Here is a 20,877-nt window from a genome sequence, read left to right as displayed (position 1 = left end):
CACTGCTCCTGCAGCTCCCATTGGCCACAGTTCCCGGCCAATGGGAGCTGCGGAGCTGGCGCTGGGGGCAGGGGCAGCCAGCAGAGCTTCCCTGATCGCCCCTGCTCCTAGGGGCTGCAGGGACATGCCTGTCTCTTCTGGGAGACAGATGTGGTCCCCTCTTCTTCTATACTGGCATTAGAAAAGGTTCAGAAAAGGGCAACTAAAATGATTAGGGGTTTGGAACGGGTCCCATATGAGGAGAGATTTAAGAAGCTAGGACTTTTCAGCCTGGAAAAGAGGAGACTAAGGGGGGATATGATAGAGGTATATAAAACCATGAGTGGTGTGAAGAAAGTGAATGAGGAAAAGTTATTTACTTGTTCCCATAATATAAGAACTAGGGGCCACCAAATGAAATTAATGGGCAGCAGGTTTAAAACAAATAAAAGGAAGTTCTTCTTCACACAGCGCACAGTCAACCTGTGAAACTCTTTGCCTGAGGAGGTTGTGAAGGCTCGGACTGTAAGAGGGTTTAAAAAAGAACTGGATAAATTCATGGAGGTTAAGTCCATTAATGGCTGTTAGCCAGGATGGGTAAGGAATGGTGTCCCTAGCCTCTGTTCATCAGAAGGTGGAGATGGATGGCAGGAGAGAGATCACTTGATCATTACCTGTTAGGTTCACTCCCTCTGGGGCACCTGGCATTGGCCACTGTCGGTGGACAGGATACTGGGCTGGATGGACCTTTGGTCTGACCCAGTATGGCCGTTCTTATGGGAGCTGTGCAGAGCCAACTGGACTTTTAACAGCCTGGCAACCCCAGCTTGCCCCTGCAACAGGGCTAGCCAGTGCTTGTGGCTCCAGTCCTTTGTGGGGGGTGGGCACCGAGACCCAGGGCTTCCGGCCTGTGGTTTAGAAACCTGCTCAGGGCTGGGTGAAATGAAGCAGTGGGCTGTATCTGGCCCGCAGGCTGTAGATTCTCCACCCCTGATTTAAAGTGTGCTCTCTCTCTTTTTATTAAGCACTTTTTATAGAATCACAATACTACATTGTGGGTACAGACGGCCCCGTAACAATAATGCTCTGAACAAACCACTGCTTTTATTTCTGGGAAGGCTGGATCTTATCATTTGGATGCTAGCGCCACAACCACTTGCTGCCCTTTGGCTTATGTTTTAAAAGTTGTTCTGTTCTTCAAAAAAAATTTAGAAAATCTTTGCTATGCTATCATGCTCCAGCCACAAACCATGCCACCCTCATCCCACCTGCCGCCCCCAATGGCATAAGGGGAGGGAGGAGATGTGATGGGGACATTCTGGGGGTGTGGGGCATGGGTAGGATGGGGAGGGAAAAGTTGGAGACATGATAAAGTGGAGCTCCACTATGCCTCATTCTCCACTGGTGAAAAGTTGGAGAAACCTTTTCACAGTTGCATAAGTAGAGCTGCTTCTGTGCACCTCTGCCCTGTGCCAGGGCTATGTGACTGAGCATCAGGAAGCAACAACTGATTCTCTTCAGTCCTCACTCTCCACTACACCTGAGCTCAGGTGGGAGAAGCTGCCCCTCAGTGTCTACTTATCCTCCCTGTTTCCAACTTAAAGCATAACAAAAATGTTCAGAAATTTTTTTATTTTATTTTTTTTTTTTTTACAGGGCAGAACTATTTTTAAATGAACATGAGCCAGAAGAGACTGCCATAACCACTCACTGCCATCCAGTGATCCTGGCCTTCCCTGATGTAAAAACAACAGTGATGTGTGCACTATTTCTTCTGTGTTTACATTTTCTGAGACAGGCTATTTGGAATAATGAATTAGCAGAAATTATTTATTTTCAGTGTGTGAAGTGTCAAGGTCAAAGCCTAACCAACCCTTTACTAGCATCCCACTAATTACAATGAAAATAATTGCTTCTTTTCTCATCAATAACTATTGATTTCTAAGAGTACAGGATTTTACATGAGTCCGTGCACTGGTGTTCATAATGAGCGCTACACCAAGCTAGCCATGTCACAAGCCTGAGTGTTACTTGAAAACTGACCTTTAATGATTAAACAATCAATTAAAATACACTGAAAAAAATTCTCACTTACACATTTTGAAAACTACATCAACCAATCTCCATTTTGGTGGGAAAAGAGAGGGCATCAGCGGATGTGGGGATCATTATGATAAGTTTGGACGATAAGAGAGCCAAATTTCTGCCTTGAAAATTTCAGTATGAAAATTTTTTATATATAAAGGACAAAACGTGGCCTATAGTTAATAAAACACCTAGCCTCAGGAGCACCAGATATGCTAATATAAGTTGGGCATTAGTTGATTTAATTCTTTAACCAATTTTCAGCCTCATTGCTCTACCTTTTACTTAGTAATTACCTAATGCCTGAGCTTTTACTAATGACTGATTTAAAATTTGTCTGTGGGCTAAATATATTGTAACAAATCTATGACCACCTAGGGTTTCACATCTGTTACTAGACTGCACACCACTGGCATTTAGATTTTCAAGTCAAAAAAACAAATCCTCCTATTCCTAAAACAGGCCCCCAGAATTAATGAGGAATCACTGTCTGCAGAATAGCACTTATGACACACATTCTAGAAGTTCAGATTCAATCCAGTGAAGGGCATACACACTAGTCAATTAATTATAATGCTTTTTATAGAAAAAGCTTACTAAGTCTTTCAGTATATAGACTTTCCCTTCAGTCTTTAAAATCCTCTAAAATTCAGTGGGGCCACAATGTTGCCCCACTGAAGTCAATGGCAAAAAAACAAGTCAGGGTAGCTAAACACTGGAATAATTTACTTAGGGTTCTGGTGAATTCTCCATCACTTTGTCTTCAAATCATGACTGGATATCTTTCTATATGCTATAGCTCCAACAGAAGTTATGGGATTGACATAGTAATTACTGGGTGGGGCTTTTTGATCTGTGTTATTAGAGCTGATCGGAATATTTTTACTAAAACGGTGGGGTTTTTTTGAAAAAGCTGTTTTGATTAAACCATTTTTTGGACAAATTTTGACAAAGTTTCTCATGAAAGAAAAACATTTAGGAACTCCCTCCCCCCAGAAAATGACCAAGTTTAGTTTCAATTTTTTTTTTTTTAATCATCATGTACATTTGATTTTTATTACTTTTGCATTGTTTCATGACATGTCAGCATGATTAGTCTGGACATACCACAATTGACATAATAGTTGAAATAATACAAGTGTCAAACTATTTCATTACAACACAAACAGGAGTCACTTTGATCTAGAAAAGAAGACGTTTCAATGAGTACAAAGTAGCAGCTGCCTTTAATGATTTTAAAAACAAAATAAATTAAAAATACAGCGTTTCAACTACCACATCATGAGACACAGCAGTAGTAGTGCACGTATATTATGCAGGTCAACTATTAACGTGTCATGAAATAATGTAAAGATAATAAAACCGAGATGAAAAACCCATAAAATGAAAAATTTGAAATGAAGTTTTCCCCAAATGAAACTTCTAAATTTCAACCGGCTCTACATGTTAGGCAAGAACTCAGACTAGGTAATCAAAATGGTCCCTTCTGGCCTTAAAAGCTATGCATCTATGACTTCAGTGGGAGCAGAATTTCACCCAATAAATCTATCAATTATGAGAAATCAGATATTAGCCTTTTCTCTTACTGCCCCATAGCACTGATTATACTCTCAGGGAAATTCTCAGCCAGTCAAACCATGGAGCTGTATCACTGCATTACAACTCCAGAACATAACTGCTTGGATGACACCTTGTTCCCTCCTTGTTCAGTACATCCCACTCCTCTCCCACCCCAGATCCTTGATTCCCCTTTTTTAGAACTAAATTAGAGGAATGTGGAATAGACTAAGTCTAACCTTCTCTTGTGTATCTTACTCCGTTTGTGGCCCTAACCAACAACTACAACCGATAGATTTCCAGGTCAGCATCACTTAAAGTAGGACATGAATCGCAAGGTGCTGACAACTAGACTCAGCACTAGGGAGTGGCAAGCACAAGGGCTGAACAAGCACACATGGGGTTCATTCTAGTTTATAGTATATTTTTAATTGGGTTAGCGTGTGTAATGGTGCTGTTTAATGGAGAATGATTGAAGACGATACCCTGATTCTTGGTAATAAGCAAGATCTCTCAGGAGGATAAATTATTTGGCCTTCTAGTTTATCCATTTGGGAACCATATTACTGCCTCAGAAAAAGAGCTACCTGTCCTATTATCCTTTAACTAATAAGAACTGCAAAATCCTTTTCAAACTACTAGCCATCCAGCTTGATAAAACACCCGTTCATCCAACCAGATCAAGCTGGATTTATATGTATTTACATGCCCTCAAGTAATCTTTAAAGACCATATTGTTCATTGTTCTCTGTAATATAAGAAAAACATTCTTCATTTCTTTGGATGCCGAAAAGGCATTCAAGGGGATACAATGGCCCTTCATGTTCAGAGGCTTGCATTAGTTTAGTTGCTTTATTGAAGAGACAACCCTGTGACTGTGAGGGTATATCTGATTTTGGCTGATGTCAATACTGACTGTTGATTATGTGTATGTCACCTTACTTACATAAATTGTACAATCAATCCAAAACGCTATGTTACTGCCAACTATAATTCAGAATTTAAAGTAACAAAAATCAGGACATTCAAAGTCACAGTGTACTTCCAAAAGCCACAGCAGCATGGGCCCTTGTGCTTACATAGTGTTTAATATTACTGAATACACTGTTAGGTTTATACCTTACATGACAGAGCTTCTTCTCGGACTTGGTGGGTCCCACGCTTCTGTTTAGCAGCGGGCTAGGGTATTCCGCTCTCTGTCAGAATTTTCCCCACACCCCTGGGCTTGCTGTCCACACCCCCCGCCGGAGCAGGGTTCCTCCCAGCTTCCCTGACAGGGAGAGGGAAGGGGAGCCTCTCAGTCTCTGGTAGCCCCTCCAGGCATGGGTAATAGACCCAACAGTCACTTCAGTCTCTCCCCTCTGGCGGGGTCTCTTCCCTCAGCCCTCTGGGGCCCAGAAGGAGCATCCGCCACATTGAGCGGGGATTCTCCCGCTCTTTGCCTCTGTACCTGTGTGGTTTCTCTCCTGGTGGTTGTCAGCATCTGCACTGCCCAACTCTCCAGTAGCTCACCTTCCTCCCTCAGCTCGTATCACATGCCCCTATCTGGATGGAGGGGAGGCTTTTAACAGGTTCTGGCAGGCCCTTGCTTGGCCCCAGGTGTCCTAATTAACCTAGAGTAACCTCTGTTCAGTTACCAAGGGAAAAGGGACCTGCTTATCCTGGAGCTAATATACCTGCCTTCTGCCACTCTCATGTTGCCATCTGGCCTGTCCCCGTCACACCTAATAAAAACCAGTGCTAGAAATCATAGTGATGGGTATAATATAAATGTCTAGGCAGATGGAACATTTATGAAACATGCAGAGTTATGTTCAATTTGTCCACCCTCTCCAGGATGATGATGATCTGAAGAGTATGTACAAATTGAATAAATGGGATAACACAACCTTCAGAACTGAAGATCATACTATATGATGGTTTTGCAAGTTAATGGGAGTTTTGTCCGAGACTGGATGGCAGGTTCAGCCCTAACTTATGTACATGATAAATGCCTCCTAGTTCACACACTGGCTTTAAAAAAAAAAAGCTGGCGCAAAAGGCAGTGTTTACAACTGTGTGATGTATTACTGTATAGAGCTAACTGGGAATTTTTCACTGAAATGTTTGTCTGTTGGAAAAGGCCAATTAATCAAACCAAAACTTTTTGTGGAAGCATACTGCTTTTGACAGGACGATTTCTCAAGTACAGGATGAAATCTCTGTCAAAACCAGCAAAGGGAGAGAGGGACCACAGAATAGCCAACAACACAGTGATTGGAGTACTTACTTGGGTTCTGGGAGATCTAGGTTTAACTCCCTTCTCTGCCTAATTCAGTGCTCTAACCACCAGGCTACAGTCTCAGCCCCGCTCTCTGGCCCAGTGAATATTTAATAATTTACACAGAGTGGCTGAGACAGAGACAGAGAGAGTCAGTGTAGGGACTTGAAATTGTGTTTTCTACATCCCAGGGGAGTGCCCTAATCAGTGGGCTAACTGGCCACCCCAGGGTCTCTTGGTCCCTCGTTTTTTCATGAAAAGTTCTCAGGGTCTCAGTTTTGTCCCAGTGCAGAACAAAACCAAATGCCAAAACCTCAAAAGTTTTCAGGAAACTGAATTCTTGTTTTCCAGCCAGCACTACTACTGAAATCTACAGCTGAGATGGGAGGGGAGCAAAGGGCTAGGTGTTATCAGACAGTACTAACTAAGGCACTGTGACCCATGCTGACAGCCTGCTGCTCCTGTAGAGAGACACCTTGTCCACCTGCAAGGATCACAATGCAGGATCAGAGCCTGCATGAATGAATGTGTGAAGTTATTCTTTGATGGGCATGAACTATGTTATAGCTGTTATATGTGGGTATTTAATGTTAATGTTTTGGTGATGTGATTAAATGTGGGTGAATATACTCCATTAAGGTAATGACTCTATACTAATGGGCTTAAAAGAATCATTATCAATGGCCCCCAACTGTTTCATAATTCATGTTTATGTTTTCGTGAGGTGATTCAATTTAGATGAATACACATCATTAAATTAATAGTTGGATATTAAAAACCTTAAGGGAAACATTACCAGTGGGTCAGGACTATTTTGAATCAGGTCACAGAAAGTTTTATGCCATTTTATTATTATTTTTAATTATATACTAACAAAAAAAATATCTAAATGGATTTTGGTATCCTCCTGAATGACTCATGAATGACTACTGGCTACATATAGAACAGATTCAAATGGCAAACGAGAAAACTGGTTAAACTGTAATTTAACAATACAGTAAGGAGATGTGTAGTTTTAATGGAAGTGTATGCTTTCTTGACAATTACTGTATCTCCTTTCACATTTGAAAATAAGAAGAGAAAGAGAGCTTCAAGTTTTCTAAACATGCTTTAAACAATCATCTTGTCAAACGACAAAATAGGTTCTGCAGTCTTTTGCTACAGGAGGACAACAACGGCCAAATGGAGTTTCATTTATGCAACTTCAATTATTAAAGCAACTATTTATCAGGATTTAACAGGCAACCTGGTTTTGGAGCAGAAGAAGAGATCTAATGTGCTCTGTGATCTGAGATGTCAAATACAAGAGTATTTGGTCTGTGTGGAACCACAATAAGGGCCTGATCCAAAGCCCATTCAACTCAATGGAAATACTTTGTATCAGACTTAACTCATTACTTATTGTAATTTATTACTTATTACTAACCTTCTTCATTTTTCATCACAGTTTTTAATGAAAAGTGTGTTCCAATTCCACTTCTGGTTTGCATAATGTGCCTAAACCTATTTTATAGTGGTTCAAGATCATCACCAGTCAGTGTTTCATTCTGGAGCTCTCGCTAATGCCAGTTTAAATCAGGAATAACTCCATTGACTCATTTTCCTATTTATTTGTTTGTTTAAAAAATATTTTCCTCTCTCTAGTGCTGTGTGAAAGACCCATGTAAACAACAACTGAGATTAACTAACTGATTAACTACACAGGGGAAACAGTGAACCCGATTACAAACAAGGTGCTGTTATAACACAACTGCAAAGTGTATGCCATGTCCACCTCCAGTGGCTAGTCCATACAGAGGATAATAGCCTACTACTGCTGCCAGTTAGTGGAGTTATATTGATATCTCATATGGTAGAGCTCTGTACTTTAGTGCTAAAGTGGGAGTCATTACACTGTTAAATGCACAAAGTAGACAAAGTGAAAAAATGGAGGAAAATTATTTTCTCTAATCTACTTCAGTTAAAGAATTCTTTGGTGCTGTAATGAAAGAAAGTAAAAAAAAAAAATCTCAGACAGAAGCATGACTATTATTAAACTGAAGGTGTCCCTATAACACTGCAATAATCTATTTTGATTTTTTTTAAATTATAGACAATAATCCCAATTAACCAAAGATGATCCTGGTTTCCTGAAAGAGGAACAAACAAACCTAGTGTAGTTTCTTAACTATTACAATATATTTGTTTAATTATAGAAAGTTATTTCCCAGAGCCACTGCATGGATTTATTTGCCTTGGAGGAAAGTACATTTGTGATGTGGCATTTTACAGGATCTATTTAAAATGTTCACTGCTTCTTACCCTGCCACTTACTTTTTGATTTTGTATTTAAAATAGGTTGTTAGCTCTTTGGAGAAGAGACTCTCTTTTTGTTCTGTGTTTATACGGTGCCTAGCACAATGGTGTCGAGGTCCACTCTGCTGTCACATACGACCACCCCCATCAGGAAAAGACTAATGTGCTCCTGTGGGCTCAACCTATAGTAAACAGGCACACCTGCAAGCCTGTTGCACTTGGAAGAAGTAAGCTTAAAAGGGAGAGTTTGTCATAGGAAGGGATAGCAACTCGCAGGTAAGTTGCTGTGCCCCAGAGTTAGCTGACTCTTGCAACAGAGCTGCTTGGAGAAAGACAGCTTGCAAGTATTTGCTGCAAGGACCCACCAGATCAGGTATAAACTGAGTGCAGCAGGGAGGAATTGTAAGACAAGCTGTGACCTGGCATCTAGCTGTACCCAACCTTCATTAACAAGCCACACCCAATAGACTCTTTTGAAACACTTAGAGACCGAGCACACCGATAACTGGGAGTACTGTAGAGCAGTGGTTCTCAAAGCCAGTCCGCTTAGCCCGCGCTGCTTTCCGGAGCCCCCATTGGCCTGGAGCAGTGAACCGCAGCCAGTGGGAGCCGCGATCAGCCGAACCTGCGGACACGGCAAGTAAACAAACCGGTACTGCCCGCCAGGGGCTTTCCCTGAACAAGTGGCAGACCGGCTTTGAGAACCACTGCTTAGAGGGGGAAAGGTCTCTGAAAACACCCGGCCTGTCACAAAATGGTGAAGGATGATGGCATTGCATCCCCAGCATAATTCTATTTCTCCAGTTAGATCTCTGGCATGAATGCTAGTAAAGCTCAAATCACAGCATTTACATGGAAAGAGAAAACACAAACAGGCCTGAAAAATATTTGTTGCAAAATTCAGCAGAATATTTATGAAAAATTGTCCTGACCTACTTTGCTTCCTCTTGCTGGGATTCAGGAGGGAGAAGGAGTGTTGCCTAGAGAACTGAGGGGAAAGAAAAACCAACATAGAGACTAAAGCTATTCAATGCCGGCAGTAAAGATGAAGTGGACAATGAGCTCAAGTCTCTCAGTCAGCTTAGGGTGCAAAGTTTGTTCTAGTTTTAGGGCAATAGGGTGCTAAGAAAATAGGAAGGGTAATTTTCCTTGTGGGAAGGAGTAACTGGGAGGGAGGCAGGGCCCTGGTCTGGGGGAAAAAAAACAAGAAAACTATGGAGAAGAGGATCTTCTTCATCTTCAGTACCTCATCGCATAATGAAGATGGTTATGGATTTACTATAAATTAATATCTTGCCATTTTTTACACCCCAGCCTTTACCTTTAGAATGGAGAATACCAAAAATTCCAGGATAAATGTAACTACTGCAATAGTAAATGTCAAGAGTGGAGTGTACTCCCCGTTAGTACTCTCAGGATGAGACCAACCTTAAAATAATAGGTTAGCCCATAGCTCAGCTAAATAGTCAATCTAGCTTTTCCATACCATACCAAGGTAGCGAATCTGGCAGTTTTACACCTATCCAAAGTATTTTGCAGAAAAAACAAACAAACCAGACAACATTTAGTTCCATTAGTGCTCCCTATATTGGAGGGCTGCTTGTGTACTCTCTCTCCCATTCCAGGGAAAAAATTATCTGCAAAGAGGTAGGACCCAGTAGCGCACACACAAGGATGTTCAGACTCCAGTGCTTAAAAAAAAAAAAAAGTCTAATATCACTAATGCACATAATAGAAAGTGAAGCTCTGTCTCTGGGCAGCAGCACCAGGAACTGCAGGGGTTATTTAACATTCAGTGAGCATATGCCTAAAAAGTCAGTGCACATATTTGCAAATTTCACTGCATATCTGTGCATCACTGAACTTTGTTTAGGCACAATCAGTTCAGAGCAGAGATGGAACTTTTTTGGATGAAATCTGGTACAATATGTAGCACAACTGAAACAGAAAACAGTTTTTTCTTACTCTGTCCCCTCCCCCCCATTTTTCGTGTGTGTGTGTGTGTGTGTGTAACAGAGAGAGAATATAATCTTGGATTCTGAAATGAAGCACAGCAGATAGAAAGATCCTGCACAGATTTTTAAGCCCTGTTCAAAATCCTCCTGGAAGAACTTTTGAATAGATTCAGTGAAGTCATAGATAATTTCTCTGCATTCAAGGGACTTATTTTTGGCTTTCAGCATTTATTGAATAAGCTACCATTAGGTTAATGCCATCCCCAGCTGGCAACCTTTCCCTAACCCCACTACCCTCGATTTCTGCTATTTTAATCTTTTTACATGTTTGAGATAGACATAGTCCTTAGAGGTCACCACTTGCCTCAGCAGTTGGCTTGCTGCCAATCTGCCTGGGGAAACCTAACTCTACCAATTGTGATCAAAGATGACCATTTTCATATATAGCTAATGGTGAAGGCACATGTTCATCGCCATATATAAGCAGGGCGGGAGGCATAAGTAGCTGCAATGGAGAGACATCTACACGTTCACTGGTGCCTCAATTTCAGCAAAGGCAGCCAAATGCATCCCTGGTGTAACTACATTGACATCACTGGAGTTACACGAGGGATGCATTTGGCCCTTTCTTTGCCATACAGTGATACATGAAACAAACACAATCTTCATAATCACTTCATGCTGGTCACCTGTTTAAAAGAACTGCAGTAATTAAATGTTTGCATGGGTCATAAAGGGTTCACAGTACTGTGACAGCCCCTAGTAAATAACAAACCCTGTAAATAAATAAACATGACCTGACAACTCAAACAAACTGGACATGGCAGGCATTTCTGGTGCAATTATCTGAAATTTGTAAGCAATACTGGTTGCAGATTGTTTTCAATATGCAGATTTCATTCATAGCATATTAAGAGTTCACCAGCTATAAACTGAAATTCACTGCAGTGGAGTAACCACGCTATGAAATGCTTGCATTATACAGGAGATTGCAAACCAAGATGCTATGATCAGGTTATAAAAAGCACAAAACATACCAACCAACACCTGTGTTCTTGTTTACAATTCCTGTCTGCAGCGCTGAGAAACCTGCAACTCCACTGCTTCCCAACCACCATGTTATTCTGTATTCATGCCTTACAGCAAACAAAGCTCATCTCCCACTACATAAGAGTGAGAGATTTGCTGAAAAACATGCATTGCTCACCCTGCTATTTTCATTGTTCTTATCAGTTCAGATGCAAGCTAAATAGTACCCCGATGATGGAGATTTGGGTTTTCTTCTATAATAAGTTACTGTAGAATTTCTTAATCAGAAGTCCAATTCTATGTTTGTTCTTTTTTTTTTTAAATACAAACAGATACCAGGTGAAAAATGCCAGGAGAAATTTCTCTTTTGTGCTTGCAAATAGTCTCTTTATGCAGAGATATCTTTCTTCCTGTACCTCAAATACTATCTACAGTAATAGCATTTCTATCAGGCTTCTGGCTCTTCCTGTCACAAACAAAGCAGTACAGACATCCTAAAAATCAACTGACACAATTGTAACCTATTTGCTCTGTAAATCTACTAAGGATCCCCTTCTCTCTCTAACATTTTCACTGAAAACCATTACAATACTGCAAAGAAACATTCTCACTGGGGATGTTTTTGGCTTTCATTTCACTGCTTTTTCAACCAGAACACTGAAGTTAGAAACCTTAATTAGCAATCTGAAAGCAGCACACAGGCCAGGAATACTTACATTTGCAATTGTGTTTGCGATATTTGTGCACTGATCCAGCACAAAGAAGAGAAAGAGCTTTTTTATAGACTGCCTTTCAAGCCTGGTAGCAGTGAAAAGAAGGCTGCTATCTGAAAGCTACTCATTTTCTATATGCTCTGCTCTCCTTGCTTCCTACGTGCATGCAACTCAGCTGCCAGATTTAATAACCATGTCAGCCTGTTTCCCTCATAAAGAGGCAGAGAGATGATAGGATGAAGATGAAGCAGCCAGCATGTTAATCTGTAGTTATGGCGACACTAACCCTTGAACAAATGTCAGGATGTTATTGTCCTTGAAGAAATAAAATAAATCAACACTATTTCTTCTGAAGTAGTATTCAATGCTTTTTCACAATGCCATTAAAAATAGAAACACTCCTTACGTAGCAAAAGCTGACAACAAAGTTCATTTATCTTTTACTGTTATCTGACCTTTCACCAGACATTTTCCTTAACAAGGCATTTGTACCCCCAAATGAGAACAAAACCCACCTTCTTCAGAATTAATAAAGAATTACTCCTCCCCCCACCTTCTTCATTTTAAAAGGAAATGTTTCCATATCCAGCTTTGTTGAATCTTTCAGAAAAAAAAATGAAAGCTCTCATTTACCATTTACATGTTCCCATGCAGTGATTCTTAGAGCCCTGGACCTTAACGTCTGACGTAACCAGTTTCAGTTCTCTGTAGGCATGGAACATTTCCAAATCACAGGCCACAAAGCCAGCTCCATGGAGGTGAGGGATTGGCAAATCAAAGTTTACATGACTGGAGAATAGGGAAGCTGGTCTTGCAATGAAAAACTATAAACTAAAAACATAAAAAAAAAATATGACTGACTTTGCTACAGTGTACAGATGCTGCAGAGATCATATGACATTGCTCTGCCTGTGTGTGTCTTTTTGTCTCTCTCATTTATATTCACTTCCCTTCCCTTCAAGGCACCTGTCTCAGCAGGGAGTGGTTTCTGTGGAAACTACAAACAGCCAGTTCTCCACTCAGAGAAACTGTTACCATGGAAACCTTACAAAATGTATATGGCCTAGATTATCATTCTTTTTTAAAATGAAAATTATATTGAAATTATTAATCATAAAACTGGAGCTAAGCGTGTTGGGGGGGTGAGAAATAGAGTAATAGCATTACAGAAAAACGCATTATTGTCACCAATAAAATTACAGTTCAACAAGCACTATCATAGCATCACATGCAGAGATAAAATTGTTTCTAAATAGAACTAAATGAGGCATGTTGTTTAGCCTTTTTTACTGAAAAGCGGACATTTATTTTTCTCTTTACCCTAGCGTTCGTTATAGCACCCAGGACTGAATTATCAAAATGCTGAGATTTGTTTAATTTGTGAATAATAATATTACCAGCCATGAACAGCATATTTAATAACCCAGACCCAACTAAAAAAACATATATGCAATATTCAAAATTGAAAGATCACATTCCAAAGCCTCACTATCTACTCAGAAATAATTTAAAAGAAAACCTTAAAATGTGCTGACCTGCCTAAAAGAAATTGTATTAGTCAGTGAGGCCTGGTTCCCAGTGGAACATGAACAATGGAGACACATTACTGTTTACTCCTCTTTCATCTTCTCAACAAATTCAGAGTTTACCCTGTCTGAATCCATGGTAGAGAAGGAGGATTTGATCAGATTATAAAACAAAGTATTTGGAAGATGGGATGATTCGGGGTTTGATAATGGGATTATGGATTCTTTCATTTCTACAGCAGCAGTTCAAAATCCAGCCCAAATTGGTACTGACAAAGTGGTAATCTACCAATTGGTGTTCAGTGACCTATGTGAAATGACTTTGTGTGCTCAGTCCAATTTCTAGTGGACAGTCCACATCACACACCCCCTACCGCAACCTACGTTTTAGCACCTTTGTTTGCAGTCTGAGCAGAGAGTGGTTAAGAAGGATGGACTACACATTCACCTTTACAGGTGATCCTTCGTGGACAGGATTGAAACATATTGCTTTAAAATATATTACCTCACCCACCTTCTCTCTCTAAGATCCTTGGACCAACATGGCTAAAACAACACTGCATACAACATGGGATTAGAATATAAGAATGGCCATACTGGGTCAGACCAAAGGTCCATCGAGCCCAGTATCCTGTCTTCCGACAGTGGCCAATGCCAGGTGCCCCAGAGGGAGTGAACCTAACAGGTTATGATCAAGTGATCCATCCCCTGTTGCGAATTCCCAGCTTCTGTCAAACAGAAGCCAGGGACGCCATCCCTGCCCATCCTGGCTAATAGCCATTGATGGACCTATTCTCCATGAATTTATCTAGTTCTCTTTTGAACCCTGTTATAGTCTTGGCCTTCACAACATCCTCTGGCAAAGAACTCCACAGGTTGATTGTGCATTGTGTGAAGAAATACTTATGTGCTTGTTTTAAATCTGCTGCCTATTAATGTCATTTGGTGACCCCTAGGTTCTTGTGCTATGAGAAGGAGAAAATAACACTTCCTTATTTACTTTCTCCACACCAGTTATGATTTTATAGACCTCTGTCATATCCCCCCTTAGTCATATATTTTCCAAGCTGAAAAGTCCAAGTCTTATTAATCTCTCCTTATATGAAAGCTGTCCCATACCCCATTAATTTTTGTTGCCCTTTTCTGTACCTTTTCCAATACCAATATATGTTTTTTGAGATGGGGTGACCACAGCTGCAAGCAGTATTCAAGATGTGGGCGTACCATGGATTTATATAGAGGCAATATGATATTTTCTGTCTTATTATCTATCCCTTTCTTAATGATTCCCAACATTCTGTTCACTTTTTTGGTTGCCAGTGCACATTGAGTGGATGTTTTCAGAGAACTATCCACAAGGACTCCAAGATCTCTTTCTTGAGTGGTAACAGCTAATTTAGACCCCATCATTTTATATGTAGAGTTGGGATTATGTTTTCCAATGTGCTTTACTTTGCATTTATCAACATTGAATTTCATCTGCCAGTTTGTTGCCCATTCACCCAATTTTGTGAGGTCCCTTTGTAACTCTGCAGTCCGCTTTGGACTTAACTATCTTGAGTAGTTTCATATCATCTGAAAATTTTGCCACTTTGTTGTTTACCTCTTCTTCCAGATCATTTATGAATATGTTGAACAGTCCTGATCCCAGTACAGATCCATGAGGGACACCACTATTTACCCCATTCTGAAAACTGACCATTTATTCCTACCCTTTGTTTCCTTTAACCAGTTACTGATCCATGAGATGACCTTCCCTCTTATTCCAGGACAGCTTACTTTGCTTAAGAGCCTTTGGTGAAGGACCTTGTCAAAGGCTTTCTGAAACTCTGCGTACTCTAAGAGCCAGCCTTACCCTGCCCTGCTGTGAGAATCCTTACTCCTGGACTGTTCACACACAGCCTCTGCATGTAAGCTGCTCCTTAGATTGTGCAGTCGAATGACACTAGCCAATATCGCCGGTCCCAGACACAACCCTAGGAACCTCCGTCTTGCAGTGTCCAGTTTTGCCCTCTGGACACTGCAAGCTTATATGAGTTAGCCAATTTAACAAAGAAATTGATATGTACCAGGCTTGTTCTCCCAAGGGGAGTCTCTGACATGCTTCAAACCAAACGCACTGCTTCAGGTAGAATAAATAACTGATTTATTAACTACAAAGATAGATTTTAAGTGATTATAAGTCAAAGCATAACAAGTCAGATTTGGTCAAATGAAATGAAAGCAAAACGCATTTTAAGCTGATCTTAACACTTTCAATGCCCTTACCAACTTAGATGCTTCTCACTACTGGCTAGCTGGTTGCCCTTCAGCCAGGCTCTCCCCATTGATGAGCGCTTCAGTCGCTTGGTGGTAATGTAAGTGGAAGAGAGAGAAAGAGCATGGCAAAGTCTCTCCCTTTTATCATGTTCTTTCTTCCCTCTTGGCTTCCCCCCCTCCCCCGAGTCAGGTGAGCATTACCTCATTGCAGTCCCAAACTGACCAAAGGAAGGGGGGGTGACTTATTCAAGAGTCCAACAGATCCTTTGTTGTTGCCTAGGCCAGTATCCTTCGTTCCTATGAGGCTGGGCTAAGTTTGTCTCATACATGCCCTGATGAGGTGTGAACTGCCCCTCTGCTTCTGAAGAGTTTTTGCCTGGGCTTGCTTTTAAGCCATGAGGACACATTCTGAGCCTCATAACTATATACATGAAATTACAACCTATAACATTACTATAACTTTTCTATAATGATGATTACTACAACATTACTATAACAACAATGATCAGTGCATCATGAGCCTTCTGAAGACACCCGACATGACAAACTTTGCATTAGATACTACAAAATCATATTATAAGGATGAACATGGGGGTACTGGATGTTCCCCTGAGGTACAGAATGTCACAATAACGTCAAAAGAAAAATGTTAGCCAGTGACCTCAGTCTAATTTGGTAGACCATAATGGAGATGATGCAATTAAATTGTATTAGTTACTAACAAATTAGTGACAAACTAGATTACATTATATGATCTCACATTCTATGAACATTAATAGCAGAAAAAATAAAATTAATTTGTAACCATTTTGGCATTGTAGAGTGCTAGTAAAGTGTGTGAGAGTGTGTGTGTGTGACAGAGAAGACTCATCCATGTCTCATTGTTTTATCTAGAAAGGTAGGAATAATAAACAAGGCACTTCTGAAACACAAAATCCAAGAAACCCCATTTGTTTTAGTGGGGTTAGGAGTACTGTGCAAGATTCCTTTTGGGGTGCAGTATGCTTGCCAAATCCCCCCTCCCTTGCCCCTCCCATGCATCCAGCCATGACTCTACTGACTTTCTGCCATTTCTTGGCAAAAGTTGCACCCAGGGAAAGCATCCTGGACAGAGCCCATGCCCATTCCTGAATGCCAGGGGGCACAATCTACCAAAACTATGAAATACAACTGTTTTGGGGTTTTTACTACCAGGGAAAGCAGATGAGAGGGAATTGGTGGGGCAGAGGTGCAGGTTGCCAAGGGTATTTTCGTTTTGAATACAAGTTATTAATTAGTTCCAAGATTCGATTATTGCTCTGGCTTATGACAGACATCTTTCCTCTTCTTCCCGCTTCTCAGTGTTTCCATCTATGAAACGTTAAGATGGCACACATCACCAAAGCCATCACCACAACCAGCACTAGCTAGCTCTCATTTTAGTACTTTCAGCAAGGAGGCCAACGACAGAATGGCACACAATTACCCTTAGCTCTCAAGACTGTTCAAGTCAGTGCTGAGGCACATTGCTTGGGCAGCATAAGGAAACCTGCTGTGACCTTGCCTGACTGTATCAGTTCTGAGGAAAATTAGAATGCTTCAGGCTCCAGGGACACCAAGACAGTACTTTCCACAAGCTCTGGACTTAATTTTGTGGTGTAGTGGAAACTGTGTTAAAATTATAAGTTACCACTTAAATCATCCTGAACTTTTCTGGTCCTGCTTGCAGGGTAGAGGACTCTGTAGGTAAGCATGTGATCTGAGTCTGCACAGAGTCTTCCTAGAGCAAGGTGGGTGAGTTGCACATTTCTGCCTAAGGAAGCAGCCCGCATTCTCTTTCTTGGGTTCTTGTGTGTTTAAGTTCTGGATTTTAAGAAATAAAGTAGTGTTATGTTGTAAGCTTCCTGAAAGATTAAAAATATAAATACTCTAATTTCCCTGTGTGTGTGTGCCATTTGAACACACAAATTTGAATGTCTTTATTTCTCTACCACAAGGAAACAAGTCAAACACAAACTAAAACTGTCCACAAAGAAAACTAGGTTCCAAAAGACTAATTTATTCAGCTTTGGTTAGACCTCTGTAAGGCTTAACCTCAAATAAAGAATGAATAAAGTAATATTCTGGGAGGGCAGAGGTTTCAAGTGGAATGGAAATGAGGAAAGCTGTTATTCAAAACATTCATTACTATTCTTTTCCAGAACGCCAGTCCAAAATAGCTATTTTAGCAGATTTACAATTTAAGAACCCCAGGCCAAGGCATGCCTGCAAAAAAATCCCACAGAAAGCTAGAAAGAAGCAGAACTAACATTACATTGGTAGGAGTGTGCGTGTGTGTGTTTTGCACTTAAGCAGTAGCATCTCTTCCTTTAGTTTGGTGGAAGTGTCTTTGCATGCATGGAGGGTTCCATAGTTTGTGAGGGCAAGAAGCTCATGGCTGGGTCAGGAGCCAGAATCTGAGAACTGTTCATTGTACCAGACACCCCACCTAATGTTCGGGTAAGAGGGTACATTAGCCATGGAGAGTAGGTACTGATTTATACAGACCTTTGACAAGCAGGACCGATTTAACACAGGGGCTTTAGGAGTTGCAGCCCAGGGCTCTGGGCTAAGGGGGGCCCCGGCGCAGCAGGCCGGCTGCTAGAACATCTCTGCAGCCCCTGGCAGGAGGGGAGGAGGCTCCGCGCGCTGCCCCCGCCCCCTGCACCGTCCCCGCAGCTCCCATTGGCCAGGCTGCAGGGGTGGCACTTGCAGGGCATGCATAGACGTGTAGAGATGTGCAAGCAGCCAGCCGCTTCCAGGAGCAGCGTGGGGCCATGGCATGCAGGCAGCCTGCCTGAGTCCTGCTGGACCACCGGCCAGGAGCCACCTGTGGTAAGCACCTCCCAACCGGAGCCTGCACCTCGCACCCCACCTGCACCCCAACCCCCTTCCTTAGGTCATGGCACAGGAAGCTAAGAGTCTTAGCTCTCTGCAGATTCACAGGGCCATTCCTATATGAGGCAATGACAGCAGTAAGAAAAGGAGTACTAGTGGCACCTTAGAGACTAACCAATTTATTTGAGCATAAGCTTTCGTGAGCTACAGCTCATCCGATGAAGTGAGCTGTAGCTCACGAAAGCTTATGCTCAAATAAATTGGTTAGTCTCTAAGGTGCCACTAGTACTCCTTTTCTTTTTGCGAATACAGACTAACATGGCTGCTACTCTGAAAAATGACAGCAGTGTCACTTAAATACTATAAATAGGGAATAAATGATCAGTCACAGTCTTTGCAGATACGAAATGCAGCTGCGCTCATGCTTTCTCAGATCAAATTCAATATCAAACATGTTCACATCTGTGCCCACACAAAGCTGATACAAATTAGGGCCTGAATGATTCTGTTCACTCAAAGAACATCTTGTGTGCTTTATGCAAAATACATTTTTCAGGTTCCTCTAAAATCAATATTATATCTAATTAGGCAGACACATGTAATTGATATAACATGGTCCATTGTAAATGAAATGGGATAAAAATCTGTATTCTTGACTATAAATGCAAACAAAGCAGATGATTAGTACCTCTCTTTTAGTACTAGCATTTAATTTTGGTTTATGGTCCCGTAAAATGAAATGGTGTGAGTGGAGCCCACAGTTAACATATTTCTCATGCAACAGCCTGTTCTAAAACTATGTCCAAACAGCAAGCACACTTGTTATACCAATAAAATAAAAAACAGCAGGATCTTATTAAAGGGAAAAAGGCATAATACCACATTTATTGTGAATACAGAAAGAATCATAGTAAGCAGTTAGTTATAGCTATAACATTCCATTCAATCTCATATTTATTCACACATTCATTCATACCAACACACACACACAGGTTCTGCAAGGTTGTTATCATAGTTACCAGCCCTAGAGTTGCTCATGCCAAGCCACTGACCAGGTGGCCTGAACATGAGGAGGGAGCAGGGCCTTGTCAGATGCTCATCTGATGCTCCTGGAAGTTGGTTGGCAGAATCAGACCCCAAAGCTCTCACTTTCTAGAGTCCATTTTTATAGGAGTTTCTTCCTATGCCAGTCTATGGGAATTGCTTCATCATGCTGTTGCTGAATCAATCAGCAGATAGCACATTCCTGACGGCTCTGTGCTGCTAGATGTTATCTTGTTCTTTGGTTCTCCCATTTGGGTGGATTCCAGTCTGCCCTCCAGGGGTCCTCTGGTTATTTCCACTTGACGCCTTCTTCAGCTGATGGACACTGGACTCTTAGGCTGGCACCTCCCTGATCATTCAATTATTATCCACACCAAGCATCCATCCACATACATTCTCTATTTCTATTTTAATCACAATTGTTAACAAAGCAAGATGACAACAACAAAAGGGCGGGGAGTCTCTGGGTGCTGTTTCTGTTGTTACAGAGTATTGCTTTGAGTCTCTCTCTGTGTGAGTAGTTGCTATTACAAAGAATTGCTTTGAGAACAAGACTCTGTCTTAGAATGTACTAATGCAATTAGCAGCTTGCAAGTTTCACACATAGAGGGAGAGAAACAGTACCAAAAACCAAGAGACCTCTTAATTAGTAGTACCCTGGAATTTAAACTATGGGGAATCAAACTCATTTGTGATTTTAATACAGAACTTCTTTAATATGATCCAACACACTTACTTTTTTGTTTTTTAATTATCTGAATTTTAGAACGGTCTTCCACACATAAAATATGGTAATCATCATCTTGCTGTGAACTAAGTCACACCTTGCTATAAAATAATTTATTTGAGATGCACATTTTAATAGATAGCACATATTTGGGTCTAATTAAGCATGCCACTCTAATTACAGTTTTGGTGGTTACAGACATTTCTGAAAACAACCAAGATATGTGAGAAGGATAGTTCCATTTCATGCTCCCTCAACCCTTCATTAGCTTCTACATGTGCGCTTATTCTGACACCCGCAGGCTCAATAGCTACACTAGTGCTAATTAAGTTTTCATCATGATCTTAAGAAAAGTACTGCCCACGAGAGAAGATTATAACTATTCCATGAAAAAACAGTGATTGTTGTGATCTGATCTAATGTATTTGACTCTTCATCTTTTGTTGCAAAACTCCTTCCTCTATAATGCAAATAATGGACTCTTATTACAGCTACTCTCCCAGTCTTTGGTGGTTGGAATAGAAAATGTATTACTATCTTTGACTCTAAAGAGAACTATACCTTCAGAGAGAGTCCCTTTCTGTACTAAGTC

The 20,877-nt window shown here is 41.0% G+C and overlaps 1 protein-coding gene across 8 annotated transcripts in view; it reads right to left on the bottom strand.

Annotated features, from left to right (window-relative positions):
- The window catches only part of TRIM2 (tripartite motif containing 2), a 150,883-nt gene that overhangs the window by 109,612 nt on the left and 20,394 nt on the right, over positions 1-20,877 (bottom strand). For 2 of the 8 annotated variants that reach the window (XM_074951017.1, XM_074951023.1), the window contains exon 1: positions 12,507-12,714. The exons of 1 other annotated variant lie outside the window; for it this stretch is intronic. The gene's annotated coding sequence lies outside the window, so the exon portion shown is untranslated. Of the gene's footprint in view, positions 1-11,168; positions 11,187-11,876; positions 12,036-12,506; positions 12,715-20,877 lie in introns of those variants that run through there. 5 more of the 8 variants (XM_074951019.1, XM_074951022.1, XM_074951016.1 and 2 more) reach the window with 4 other exon arrangements.

This window comes from Natator depressus, chromosome 4 (genome assembly GCF_965152275.1).
Source record: "Natator depressus isolate rNatDep1 chromosome 4, rNatDep2.hap1, whole genome shotgun sequence".
NCBI classification, from domain to species: domain Eukaryota; kingdom Metazoa; phylum Chordata; order Testudines; family Cheloniidae; genus Natator; species Natator depressus.
The sequence above is the reverse complement of the archived record's forward strand: the minus strand, read 5'-3'. Positions and strand labels throughout refer to the sequence as shown.